Here is a 12,882-nt window from a genome sequence, read left to right as displayed (position 1 = left end):
GTGTGTCTTTTATTTTTTAATCAAGAGTAAAAATTCTTGTCTTTTAAATGGATCTTTAATTTTTTTATACTGTTATATTCCTGCAAATAAAATTAGGCAAAAGTAATAATACAAAAACTGAGGTCAATTTCCCCAGGCATCACTGAAACACTCTGAAACTCACTGTAACAAAGCACCAAAGATTTCTGCATTGTACAGAACATTTTAAACCCAATTTATCTAATTATTTAGTGCTTAATGATGTTAGTGAGTATGTTGTGTCTGCCGTGTGTTTATTCTGTGGAGTAGTGACGGCAAATTAACTTGACTTTCTATGCTTAATAATAAACATGCACTGTTACATAACTAAACAAAGAAATCATATGTTAAATATGGTAGGGATACTATCTAAATTGGATCTAGGTATTAGTGCCCCTAGGTAACCTACAGAAAGAAACAGAAGCTAAACCCTCAGGAAAATAACATTAGCAAGAGATTAGACATTATCAGGAAAACAGCTGAGATACTTCTGCAAGAACAGAAAAGCCTCTTTCCTGAACATACACAGAACTTAACATTTTTGCTGATACATATGTGGCTATATCTTAGTTGGTTTTCATTTCAGATAGTACATTTTTGATAAAATATATGCAAGTCATTATTGCAAATACCTAACTACTGAGAGCTCAGACGTGAGGGATATTGATTTGTATTACTTCTACTGTCTTGTTTGGGTGATTTCTATTTGTCCCATCTTATCTGTTTCTTTTTTGTTTGTTCGTTTTACCTTTTAAAAATATTGACTGGATGGTTTTCCTCACTCATTTTCCTCACTGCAGATTTGAAAGTTAAACCTTCTACATCCATTCTTTTGTTGGTTATCTTTAGCATTTCCAACCCGCCTACTTATCAAAAGCTGAAATTATAATTTTCACTCTTTCTAAACAATGACCTTAATTAAGCCTTTAAATCTAATGATGTCTTTCTGACTTACATGTAATTATTATTGAATATCATAGCTCTAGCGTTCTGAACCACAAAAGAAGTATTGTTTCGTGTTGTTTATGTTTATCCACGTATTTACTACTTTCTTTGTCCTTTATTCCTATTTACATCTTCCACGTGAAATTGGTTTCCTTTTGCCTGGAAGCCATCTTTTGAATTTTTTAAACAGTGTATCTTTTGTGACAAACTCTCTCACTTTTCTTCATCTGGCAATACTTTTTTTCTTTCTTCAAAGTGATTTTTGCTCAGTATACAGTTCTAGATTGACAGATATTTTCTCTCATTCCACTGTTTTCTGGCTTCCACTGTTGTTGCTGGGAGGTCAGTTTTCAGCCTGATTATACTTTCCTTTTCTCTGGTAGTTTTTAAGATTTTTCTTTTAGTCTATGGCCTTCTGTGCTTTGAGCTAGATAATCTATGTGTTCATTTATTTTGTATTTACCTTGGATTCATGACCCTATAGATTGCTATTTTTCATCAGACTGGCAAATCCCTCAGTCTTTTTCTTTCTAAATGTTACCAGTACCTCATTCTTTGTCCTCTATTTCTAGAACTCCAAATATTTGAATTATATTGGCATTTTTCACTCTATTCTACCTGTCTCTTTTTTGTGTTATATCTTCTCTTTTTCTCACTGTCCTACCGTAAGGATAAATTCCTCAGATCTATCATCTAGTTCATCATCATCTAGATAATCTCATAAAGTCTCTAATTTTCCATCAAACCTAGCCACTGGTTTATTTCAATATATATTTTTTTATGTCTGAAAGTTCTATGTATTCTTCTTCAAGTCTGCTTATTTAATTTTATAGCACTTTATATTTTAATCACCTTTTTTTTAATGTCTTTACTGGAGTATAATTGCTTTTTCATGTTGTGTTAGTTTCTGCTGTATAACAAAGTGAATCAGCTATACATATACATATATCCCCATATCTCCTCCCTCTTGAGTCTCCCTCCCACCTTCCCTATCCCACCCCTCTAGGTGGTCACAAAGCACCGAGCTGATCTCCCTGTGCTATGTGGCTGCTTCCCACTAGCTATCTATTTTACGTTTGGTAGTGTATATATGTCCATGCCACTCTCTCACTTTGTCCCAGCCTCCCATTCCCTCGCTGTGTCCTCAAGTCCGCTTTCTACATCTGTGTCTTTATTCCTGCCCTCCGACTAGGTTCATCAGTACTGTTTTTTTAGATTCCATATATTTACTTTAGCATACGGTATTTGTTTTTCTCTTTCTGACTTACCTCATTCTGTATGACAGACTCTAGGTCCATCCACCTCATTACAAATAACTCAATTTCATTTCTTTTTATGGCTGAGTAATATTCCATTGTATATATGTGCCACATCTTCTTTATCCATTCATCTGTTGATGGACACTTAGGTTGCTTCCATGTCCTGGCTATTGTAAATAGAGCTGCAGTGAACATTGTGGTACATGACTCTTTTTGAATTATGGTTTTCTCAGGGTATATGCCCAGTAGTGGGATTGCTGGGTCATATGATAGTTCTATTTTTAGCTTTTTAAGGAACCTCCATACTGTTCTCCATAGTGGCTGTAACAATTTACATTCCCACCAACAGTGCAGGAGGGCTCCCTTTTCTCCACACCCTCTCCAGCATTTATTCTTTGTAGATTTTTGATGATGGCCACTCTGACCAGTGTGAGGTGATACCTCACTGTGGTTTTGATTTGCATTTCCCTAATGATTAGTGATGTTGAGCATCTTTTCATGTATTTGTTGGCAATCTGTATATCTTCTTTGGAGAAATGTCTATTTAGGTCTTCTGCCCATCTTTGGATTGGGCTGTTTGTTTTTTTGATATTGAGCTATTTTATATTTTGGAGATTAATCCTTTGTCAGTTGCTTCATTTGCAAATATTTTTTCCCATTCCGAAGGTTGTCTTTTCATCTTGTTTATGGTTTCCTTTGTTGTTAATCACCTCTTTTTAAAAGCAAATATTCTAAAATGCTAAACACAGCCATTTTATGGTCTGTCTGATACATTCAATATCTCAATGTTTTGTCCGTTTGATTCAGCTGTTTGTTTACTCTTTTTTTTTAAAAATTTATTTATTTATTTTTGGCTGTGTTGGGTCTTCATTTCTGTGCGAGGGCTTTCTCTAGTTGCGGCGAGTGGGGGCCGCTCTTCATCGCGGTGCGTGGGCCTCTCACTGTCGCGGCCTCTCTTGTTGCGAAGCACAGGCTCCAGACGTGCAGGCTCAGTAGCTGTGGCTCATGGGCCCAGTTGCTCTGTGGCATGTGGGATCTTCCCAGGCCAGGGCTCAAACCTGTGTCCCCTGCATTGGCAGGCAGATTCTCAACCACTGCGCCACCAGGGAAGCCCTGTTTGTTTACTTTTATGGTGCTTGTCTGTGTTGTCCCCTTTTCTTGTGTGTTTGCAGTTTTGACGATAAGCCCTGTTTTTCGACATGATATCTGCAAGCATTCCTTGAGGCCTTGGTGGTGGGTAGTATGTTTGCATTCGGTTCTTCCAGACTCACGAGGCCACCTTTATACTGAAATACTGCTGACAGCCATTTTGAACCACCCGGATGACAGGACTGCAGTCTGCAATGCTGGGTACTGGTTTGTTAAGGATTAATGGGAAAACCTTCTTTCCCACAAACCTAATGCCAGTTTCAAGACAGGTAATTTTCCTTCAATGTTCTTCCAATTCGCTTTGTAATTGAGGACTTAATGTGCTGCGGTTCTATGCAAGGAGAATCACCTAGGAGACCCCAACCTTGAGTAGGTTTGCTTCCTGACTTGACCTTCCCCCAACCTGACACTCTGTGAAACCTGAATTTCAAGTTCATTTAAATTTTACAAATATCTTCAGGGTGGTAGCTCCACTTACCTGTCAGAGTACACACTGTCATCAGGCTTTGGCCCTTGAGGGAGGCTGGATCAGGGTATATCTTCTTTCACCATGTCAGACACAGACATCAATAGCACGTTTCCTTATTAGTCCCGTTAGTGTACATATGAGTGTGTGTGTAAAAATATCTGTTCTCTACAGTTCATTAAAAAGTCAGTAATCATCTAACGCCTATGTCCGAGGGTAACAGTAAGGTATTTTTATTTATTTAACTAACATTTTTGATCACCTACCATTTTCATTTCGTGTTGTTTCCGTTTTCATTGTCTCTCAAGAATATCTTTTCTGTGGAGCCTGGGACCCCTGACAGCACCATGTGGTGGTTTATCCTTCTGGAAAGAAGATGAAATAAAACTCAGTTTCTTGTGACCTTCCCTAGAAGACAGAGAATATAAAATGTCATCAAATTCTCTGTTAAGTCTTCCTTTCTCTCTGTTTTTTGTTTGCTTATCTTTGAAATTATGTTTGCTCGTGATTTATGTTTCTATAAAATACTAGAGACAAACAAGCACCTCAGTGTCCCAAAGGAGGTAAGAAACTTGTGTTTAGCTGTGACTAAAAGTGATAAAGGGAATGTGAAAACCCACCATTTTGGACCAATACCTCATTCTGGCTATGGAAGCACAGCCCATGGGGGTTTAGAATAAAAAGTTTAAAAAGAAAAAAGAAAGAACATAGAGCAGGAGGGAGAGGCTAAGCCTGTTTAGATCCATGCACTTGAACGTTTTCATATATTTACTTCAGTTTGGGAGCAGCTAAACAACATATGAATCTGTATGACTGAGCAATGTTGGATTTGCTGGTTAACCATGTTCCTTTACAAGCAAAAAGCTTTTAATGAACAGATAAACATTTCAACATGTTGTAACTCTTAATATTTTTTCCTAAAGTACCTACTTTATTTCCCCTTAACAAACTAGAAGCATCCATAAGCTATCTAACATTGTCAGAGCACCAACAGGGTGTAGGGAAATTTGCATACGTTATATAATTTAATTCATCTACCAGCAACTCTTGTCTCCCATTTCGAAAGTGAGAAAAATGAGGAATGAGGAGATTAAATAATGTGTCTAAGTTTACTTGTATGTTAAATAAAGTATGATTTAAGCTAATCCAGTAAACCTCTGACTTTTCCAGTTTAATTCATAACAGAAAAAAATCTAGCACAAGTTAAATCATTTGTATTTAAACCAAATATTGGAACACCGTTCTAGGAGTGTTAAAGAAATAGGAATACTTTATAATTCAAATGTGAGGAAGTTTTATTTTTCTTAAAGGAATTACTTGCTCTTCCACAGTGAGGAAACGTAAGGAGCTTAGTAGATCAGTGAAGGTGGAAATAAAGCTAATCTTTTAGAGGATCTATGTACCCATGTGTTTGTAACCAACTTGTGTATGCATATGTGTATACATAAAAAAATAACTGCTACTTATAGAAAACATGTCTGATTAAGAAACGAGAGCCTAGAAACAAGCTTTGCCATAAAAAACAGGTACATTTATTCATGAATAACATGACAGTAAGAAAAGGCATTGTCACTTCATTCCTTCTGATATTTTCCCATCTGACAGATTTCTTTCTAACCCAGAGACCACTGTTATGCAAGAAAATTATTAGCCACTATAATACATTCATATATTATTAACTGAAGTAAAGAAATATTCTCAATTTGATGTAGCTTTTCTAAGGCTATGATTACCACAAGCAATGTATATGTTTTTATTAAATTTCTCAAAAAAAAAGATGCCGTAACCCACAATGGAAATACTTGCTTTAAAATGGCACTTAGACCAAATGTCCGTGCTTGAATCGCTCATAAAATATCTCCAGGAAAGTGGTGAATGGTTAGCTGTAAACCATAGTTATTTTAATCTGCTTGTTCGCATTTTATCACCATCCTAACCTAAAGGGCTCTTGTGTAAATTTATGTGAAATTAGAGAAATCTTGAATAAATCTGTGGCATCATTTGAATGATCTATACTCAAATGCAACCAAGAAAGAACGTCTCACAGAGTCTGCAAAACCCTGAACCAATTGGCCATTCATTTGTTCCACGGCTCTTTTTCTGTCTGTGGTAGAGGCAGAAAGATATGCTAATTTTTAGGTAAAAAGATAACTGTTGTTGCTCTAACCTTCTAGAATATTACTGAGCTAGACATGCTTATTTACCTATTGACTTTCTCTGGTATTGTAGACACTGAAATATTTTATTTTAAATGAGAAAATAGTTTTCCTGTGAATGTCTAGCATCATTTCCTCAGGTACATACTAAAAACTAAAATTCTAAATATAGAACTATATGGTGCATAGAGCAACATATATTACCAGATGACAGCAAGAAAACCCCCCTTCCTCAGTGCCTTCAAAGGCTGGCTTAAAGGGTTTCTCTACAGTGAGGTTTCCCAACCTCAGCACTCTTGGCATTTGGGGAAGAATAACTCTGCTGTGGGGATTGTCCTGTGTGTTGTAGGTTATTTATCAGCATCCCTGGCCTCTACCCCCTGAACACCATAGCAACACCTCCCCACTGCCTCTCTCACCTGCCCTGTGCCCACCAAAAGTGTCTCTAGGTCTTGCAAATCCCCCTCAGGGGCAAAGTCACCACTGGTGTAAAAAATGCATAGAGGGGCTTCCCTGGTGGCGCAATGGTTCAGAATCCGCCTGCCAAGGCAGGGAACACGGGTTTGAGCCCTAGTCCGGGAAGATCCCACATGCCGCAGAGCAGTGAAGCCTATGCGCCACATTACTGAACCTCTGCTCTAGAGCCCGCCAGCCACAACTACTGAGCCCGTGAGCCACAAGTACTGAAGCCTGTGCACCTAGAGCCCGTGCTCCGCAACAAGAGAAGCCACCACAATGAGAAGCTCACACACCGCAACCAAGAGCAGCCCCTGCTCGCCGCAACTAGAGAAAGCCCGTGCGCAGCAACGAAGACCCAGCGCAGCCAAAAATAAGTAAATAAATAAATGAGTAAAATTTAAAAAAAAGAGAATGCAAAGATGAATGCATAATTAAAGAGCATATTCGTTGGTCTTGGATTATCAAGTTCAGATAATTTTTCTATCATTCTATGTTATATACAGTTTTAGATCATCTTTCTATCATTCCATGTTATGTATAAAACTCTGGCCTAAAAAAGGTTTAAAGCTTTTGAAAAATTACAGTACACTGAAGGCTGCATTACACAGAGATAATAAGTGTTGTAGTGTTTTCACACATGTAGGCACTCAGTTAAGAGTTGTTGCATGAACTGATGCGTGGATGAGTGAATAAATTCTCACTAAGAGAATGAGATGGGGGTCTTCTCTAAACTCAGGTATTACTAGTCATAACCCAGCTGACCAAGGCCAAGCTGAACACTGAGAGGCCCACCTAGGGGCCCTGGTGAGGAATTGTTCATTTAAGTCTCATGCCGTAGAGACACACAGTAGCAGACTATCATGTATATGTGTGTGTATATATATATATATATATATATATATATATATATATACACACACACACATATATATATATATGTGTGTGTATATATATATATATATATATATTTACTGCTATAGGTTCATTTTCAAAAGCTTAATCTGGACATTTGTGGGACAAGTTGCAGAGTAGAGGAACCTGAGCTCACCTCCTTTCATGAAAACACCAAAATCACACCTAACTGCTGAACAGCCATTGACAAAATAGACTAGAACCTACCAAAAAAATCTTCTACTTCCAAAGACAAAGAAAAAGTCAAGGAGACAGCAGGAGGGGTACATTCATGATACAAAGGTCTAAACTGATTAAGGAGGTTGCTTATGTTTACTACCTTGCTAAAAAGTTTTTTGTACTCATCAATGCATAGATGTTGAATTTTACTAAATTTTTAAAACATTTATTCTAGATGATAGTATGCTCTTTTTCTTTTTCTTTTTCTTTTTTTTTTTTTTGCTGATGGAATAATTTACATGATCTCCTTTTTTTTTTTTTTTTTTTTTTTTTGCGGTACGCGGGCCTCTCACTGTTGTGGCCTCTCCCGTTGCGGAGCACAGGCTCCGGATGCACAGGCTCCGGACGCGCAGGCTCAGCGGCCGTGGTCCATGGGCCCAGCCGCTCCGCAGCATGTGGGATCTTCCCGGACCGGGGCACGAACCCGTGTCCCCTGCATCGGTAGGCGGACTCTCAACCACTGTGCCACCAGGGAAGCCCCCAGAGGTTTTTTTTTGGTTTTTTGTTTTACATGATCTACTTTTTTTTTTAACCTTTTTTAATTGAAGTATAGTTGATGTACAATATTGTATGTTACAGGTGTACAATATAGTGATTCATAATTTTTAAAGTTTATACTACATTTATAGTTATTATAAAATATTTGCTATATTCCCTGTGTTGTACAACATATCCTTGTAGCTTATTTATTTATTTAAATTTATTCATTTACTTATTTATTTGGCTGTTGGGTCTTCATTGCTGCGTGCAGGCTTTCTCTAGTTGTGGCAAGTGAGGGCTACTCTTGTTGCAGTGTGTGGGCTTCTTATTGCAGTGGCTTCTCTTACTATGGAGCACAGGCTCTAGGCACACGGGCTGCAGTAGTTGTGGCTCGTGGACTCTAGAGCGCAGGCTCAGTAGTTGCGGCACACGGGCTTAGTTGCTCCGCAGCATGTGGGATCTTCCTGGACCAGGGCTGGAACCTGTGTCCCCTGCATTGGCAGGTGGATTCTTAACTGCTGTGCCACCAGGGAAGCCCCTGTAGCTTATTTATTTTATACATAGTAGTTTGTATCTCTTAATCTCCTACCCCTATCTTGCCCCTCCCCACTGATAACCATTAGTTTGTTCTCTATATCTGTGAGTCTGTTTCTTTTTTGTTATATTCACTAGTTTATTTTTTAGACTCTACATATAAGTGAGAGCATACAGTATTTGTCTTTCTCTGTCTGACTTATTTCATTTAGCATAATACCATCTAAGTCCATCCATGTTGCTGCAAATGGCAAAATTTCATTCTTTTTTATGGCTGAATAGTATTTCATTACAAATATATATATGTATATATATATAGTATATATATACATAGTATACATATACATATATATACTATTTATATAGTATATATATATATATATATATATACACACAATTGTAAATGGTGCTGCAATGAACATTGGGATTCATGTATCTTTTTGAATTAGTGTTTTCATTCTTTTCCGTTATATACCCAGGAGTGGAATTGCTGGATCATATGGCAGTTCTATTTTTAGTTTTGTGAGAAACCTCCATATTGTTTTCCACAGTGGCTGCACCAATTTACATTCCCACCAACAGTGTATGAGGGTTCCCTTTTCTCCATATCTTCGCCAACATTTATTTGTGTTCTCTTTTTTGATGGCCATTCTGATAGGTATGAGGTGATATCTCATTGTGGTTTTGATTTGCATTTCCCTGATGATTAGCAATGTTGAGCTACTTTCAATGTGTCTGTTGGCCATGTGCATGGAGTCCTTGGAAAAATGTCTATTCATGTCTTCTGCCCATTTTTAATTGGGGTGTTTGTTTTTCTGATGCTGAGTTGTATGAGTTGTTTATATATGTTGGATATTTAGCCCTTATCAGTCATATCATTTGCAAATACTTTCTCCCATTCAGTAGGTTGTCTTTTCATTTTGCCGATGGTTTCCTTTGCTGTGCAAAAGCTTTTAAGTTTAATTAGGTCCCATTTGTTTATCTTTGCTTTTATTTCCTTTGCTTTAGGAGAAAGATCTGACTTAATTTTGAAGGCTAATACACCCTTGCATTTTTTAGTTTATCCCACTTGGTACTAATGTATGTATTTTTATATATGGCTATATTCATATAATAATATTTTTCTTAGAACGTATATCTGTTTATGAAAGGGATGGTCTAAAATTTTATTTTAATAATCTGATGCAACTATGGTGTCGATTTTACACTGGATTCATAAAATAAATTGGAAAGTATTTTTTTAAAAATATGCCTTAAAGGAATGCTGTAGCCAAGACGACCCACATGTTCCAGTGGGTGAGTGGGCAGGCAGCTGGCAATGCGGAGGTGGTAAACCGGTGACGGGATGCTTTTGAGACACAATGTCAAGACTTCAATTCCTGGAGAACAAAGCTGAGGTTTTCCCATGTCAGGATATTAATCAAGAGTGAAAGGAATTTAAGTATAGAAATGACTATGATCCACTTATCAGAGTTGAAGCCCTGGGTGGGCCCATAATCTTCCCTGTATTGCATAAGCAGATGGTTCTTGGTGGATTTATGTGCTGGTGGGCAATATTTTAAAGCACTGGATTGCAATTATATTAATACATATTTATATGTGTTTATATATACATACACTAAGCTACACACACACACACACAGAGTGATACTGTTGAATTTATAATATCCAAACTCAACAATCTGTGTCATCAGGGTATTCCTAACTACAGCTTGAGAAATAAAATTGGTTGTTCCGGGGAAGACGAGGGACTTTCTGCTGCTCCCGTTACCCTCATACACTCAATACAAAACATCCTGAAGACAGGCTCCAGAGAACCCTTGTAAAATGCATTCCTTTAAGAATACAGTGCAGGGACTCACAATCTGGAATCCATAAACTCCAGGTTTTATGAATTGTTTCAGAGAGTCTGTGAACCGTAGAGGTTGTAAGCAAAATTATAGGTATGCTTTTCAGGCTTTTTCTGAGACTTCCACCAAATTCTCAAACCTCTCTCATCCAGAAAAACTTCAGAATCATAAATTCACAGATATTCTAGAGTGACGAATTCAACAGCTATCATCAGACATCTAAAATGTCACATATTTTGTAGAGTGAAAGAATTAAACACCCATCACCACTTGACTATTGCTATCAGAAGTATAATAATAGCCAAAGCTAAGTATGTTAAAGGTTTCCTTTGTTTAATTATATCTAGTCACCTTTAATAAAGTATTATTAAATAAAAAAAATGAATGCATAACCTGGTATATTATCAGATGTGGCTGCTTTCATTTGCTTTTTTTTTTTTTTTTTTTTTTTTTGGCAGTACGCGGGCCTCTCACTGCTCTGGCCTCTCCCGTTGCAGAGCACAGGCTCCGGACGCACAGGCTCAGCAGCCATGGCTCACGGGACCAGCCACTCCGCGGCATGTGGGATCTTCCCGGACCGGGGCACGAACCCGTGTCCCCCGCATTGGCAGGCGGACCTCCAACCACTGCGCCACCAGGGAAGCCCTCATTTGCTTTTAAACTTCACAAACAGTTCACTGAAAGCTGTCATCTGCAAAACTTAAAAGTTTCACTTCTGGGTTATCTCAAGTTTTACCCAGAAAAACGGTATTTTTTTACAAGTTCATGTTTCTATTATGTTTATGTGTCTGTTAAATTTCAGTTAATGTTTAAAATTTCAGAAGCTAATGTTTCAGAAAATTCATTAGCTATTACTTTCAAATTGCGGGGTGAATCACGAACTGAACCTGAGGTAAGTCTTGCAGTGCACGATCATTAAGAGCAGTGGTCAGATTTACTGTCAGAGCCATGCTAAGGCCTTACATCAACTCTTTCATTTAACCCTCTCAAAAGCCCTGTGATGAGGATACAATTATCTCCACTTTCAACACGAAAGAAATGAAGACAGAGAAATTCAGTAACTCAGCCAAGAACCAGGATCCCATAACTTAGAAGTTTTTTCTGACTCCCAAATCCTAACCAGTTTAAAAGTAACTTATTGGCCATACAACTAGATACAAAATAGATAAGCAACAAGGACCTACTGCATAGCACAGGGAACTATACTTGGTATTCTGTAATAACTATAATGGAAGAGAATCTGAAAAAGAATATGTATATGACTGAGTCACTGTGCTGTACACTTGAAACTAACAAGACATTTAAATCAACTACACTTCAATTTTAAAAATTCAAATAAACAAACAAATAAAAGTCCTTCCAGCCTCTCACCCCCCAAAAAGTAATTTATTGCTAATTATTGGTCCACTTCTGATTCTCATCACCCAAAACAACATTGGGTCTTGTGGCCCCCAGTTTCTTCCTCATTTTAATCTTCTTATACAAATCAGGAAATATCTTCTTCCTTAAAACGATTGTCAACTTTGTCCCTCTTTTTCTCAAAATGCCTCAGTCTCACATAAATAACAAAACCAAAAATTTTGAAAAGGCACAAAGTAATAGTCCCTCTATTTCATTGACCTTTTATTGTATCTCATCAAAATTTTACACCATAGTAGCAAAAAACATTCAAAAAAAAAAAAAAAAAACTAAAACAACTTGGTTCCAATCCCACTTGCCCTTCTGTTTCGCAGGACACTTGCCTCTCACACGAATTAGCTCTTTTTACTTTCAAGATTCCTACACAAGGTCCAGTCTCTTCGTACACTTGGATCCTAACCCTCTCCACAATCCAGAGCATCCCAGCCACTAAGCTGCAGAATTCAGGATAGGTGGAACCTCAGGCCATCAGCTCTGGCTGTCCTTAGCCGCCCCCTACATCCCAGTGGGCAGTGACTCTTCCCATTTTGTAGCCACGACACAAAAAGTCAGCAAGCATGACCCTAAGTAGCCCAACAAACAGGAATTATCTTTAAAAATAATTTTAACAGCCTTTCTGTTAGTATAATTTTATCCAGAGGCCTCATATTAAAAAAGGGGAAAACAGGAGAGAGGGGGAAGATGGCAGAAGAGTAAGACGCGGAGATCACCTTCCTCCCCACAGATACACCAGAAATACAGCTACACGTGGAACAACTCCTACAGAACACGTACTGAACGCTGGCAGAAGACCTCAGACCTCCCAAAAGGCAAGAACCCCCCCCCTCAGTACCTGGGTAGGGCAAAATAAAAAAGAATAAACAGAGACAAAAGAATAGGGACTGTACCTGCACCAGTGGGAGGGAGACGTGAAGGAGGAAAGGTTTCCACACACTAGGAGCCCTTTGGCGGGCGGAGACAGTGGGTGGCGGAGGGGGGAAGCTTCGGAGCCACGGAGGAGAGCACAGCAACCGGGG

The 12,882-nt window shown here is 38.2% G+C and overlaps 1 long non-coding RNA gene across 2 annotated transcripts in view; it reads right to left on the bottom strand.

The window, feature by feature from the left end:
• Window positions 1-12,882, bottom strand: part of LOC137204838 (uncharacterized) — an 86,141-nt gene that overhangs the window by 58,680 nt on the left and 14,579 nt on the right. For both annotated transcript variants that reach the window (XR_010933862.1, XR_010933863.1), the window contains one exon: window positions 4,104-4,202. This is a non-coding gene — a long non-coding RNA (uncharacterized lncRNA). The remainder of the gene's footprint in view (window positions 1-4,103; window positions 4,203-12,882) is intronic.

This window comes from Pseudorca crassidens, chromosome 13 (genome assembly GCF_039906515.1).
Source record: "Pseudorca crassidens isolate mPseCra1 chromosome 13, mPseCra1.hap1, whole genome shotgun sequence".
NCBI lineage: Eukaryota > Metazoa > Chordata > Mammalia > Artiodactyla > Delphinidae > Pseudorca > Pseudorca crassidens.
Note: the sequence above shows the minus strand (reverse complement) of the source record. Positions and strands in the feature narration are given on the sequence as shown.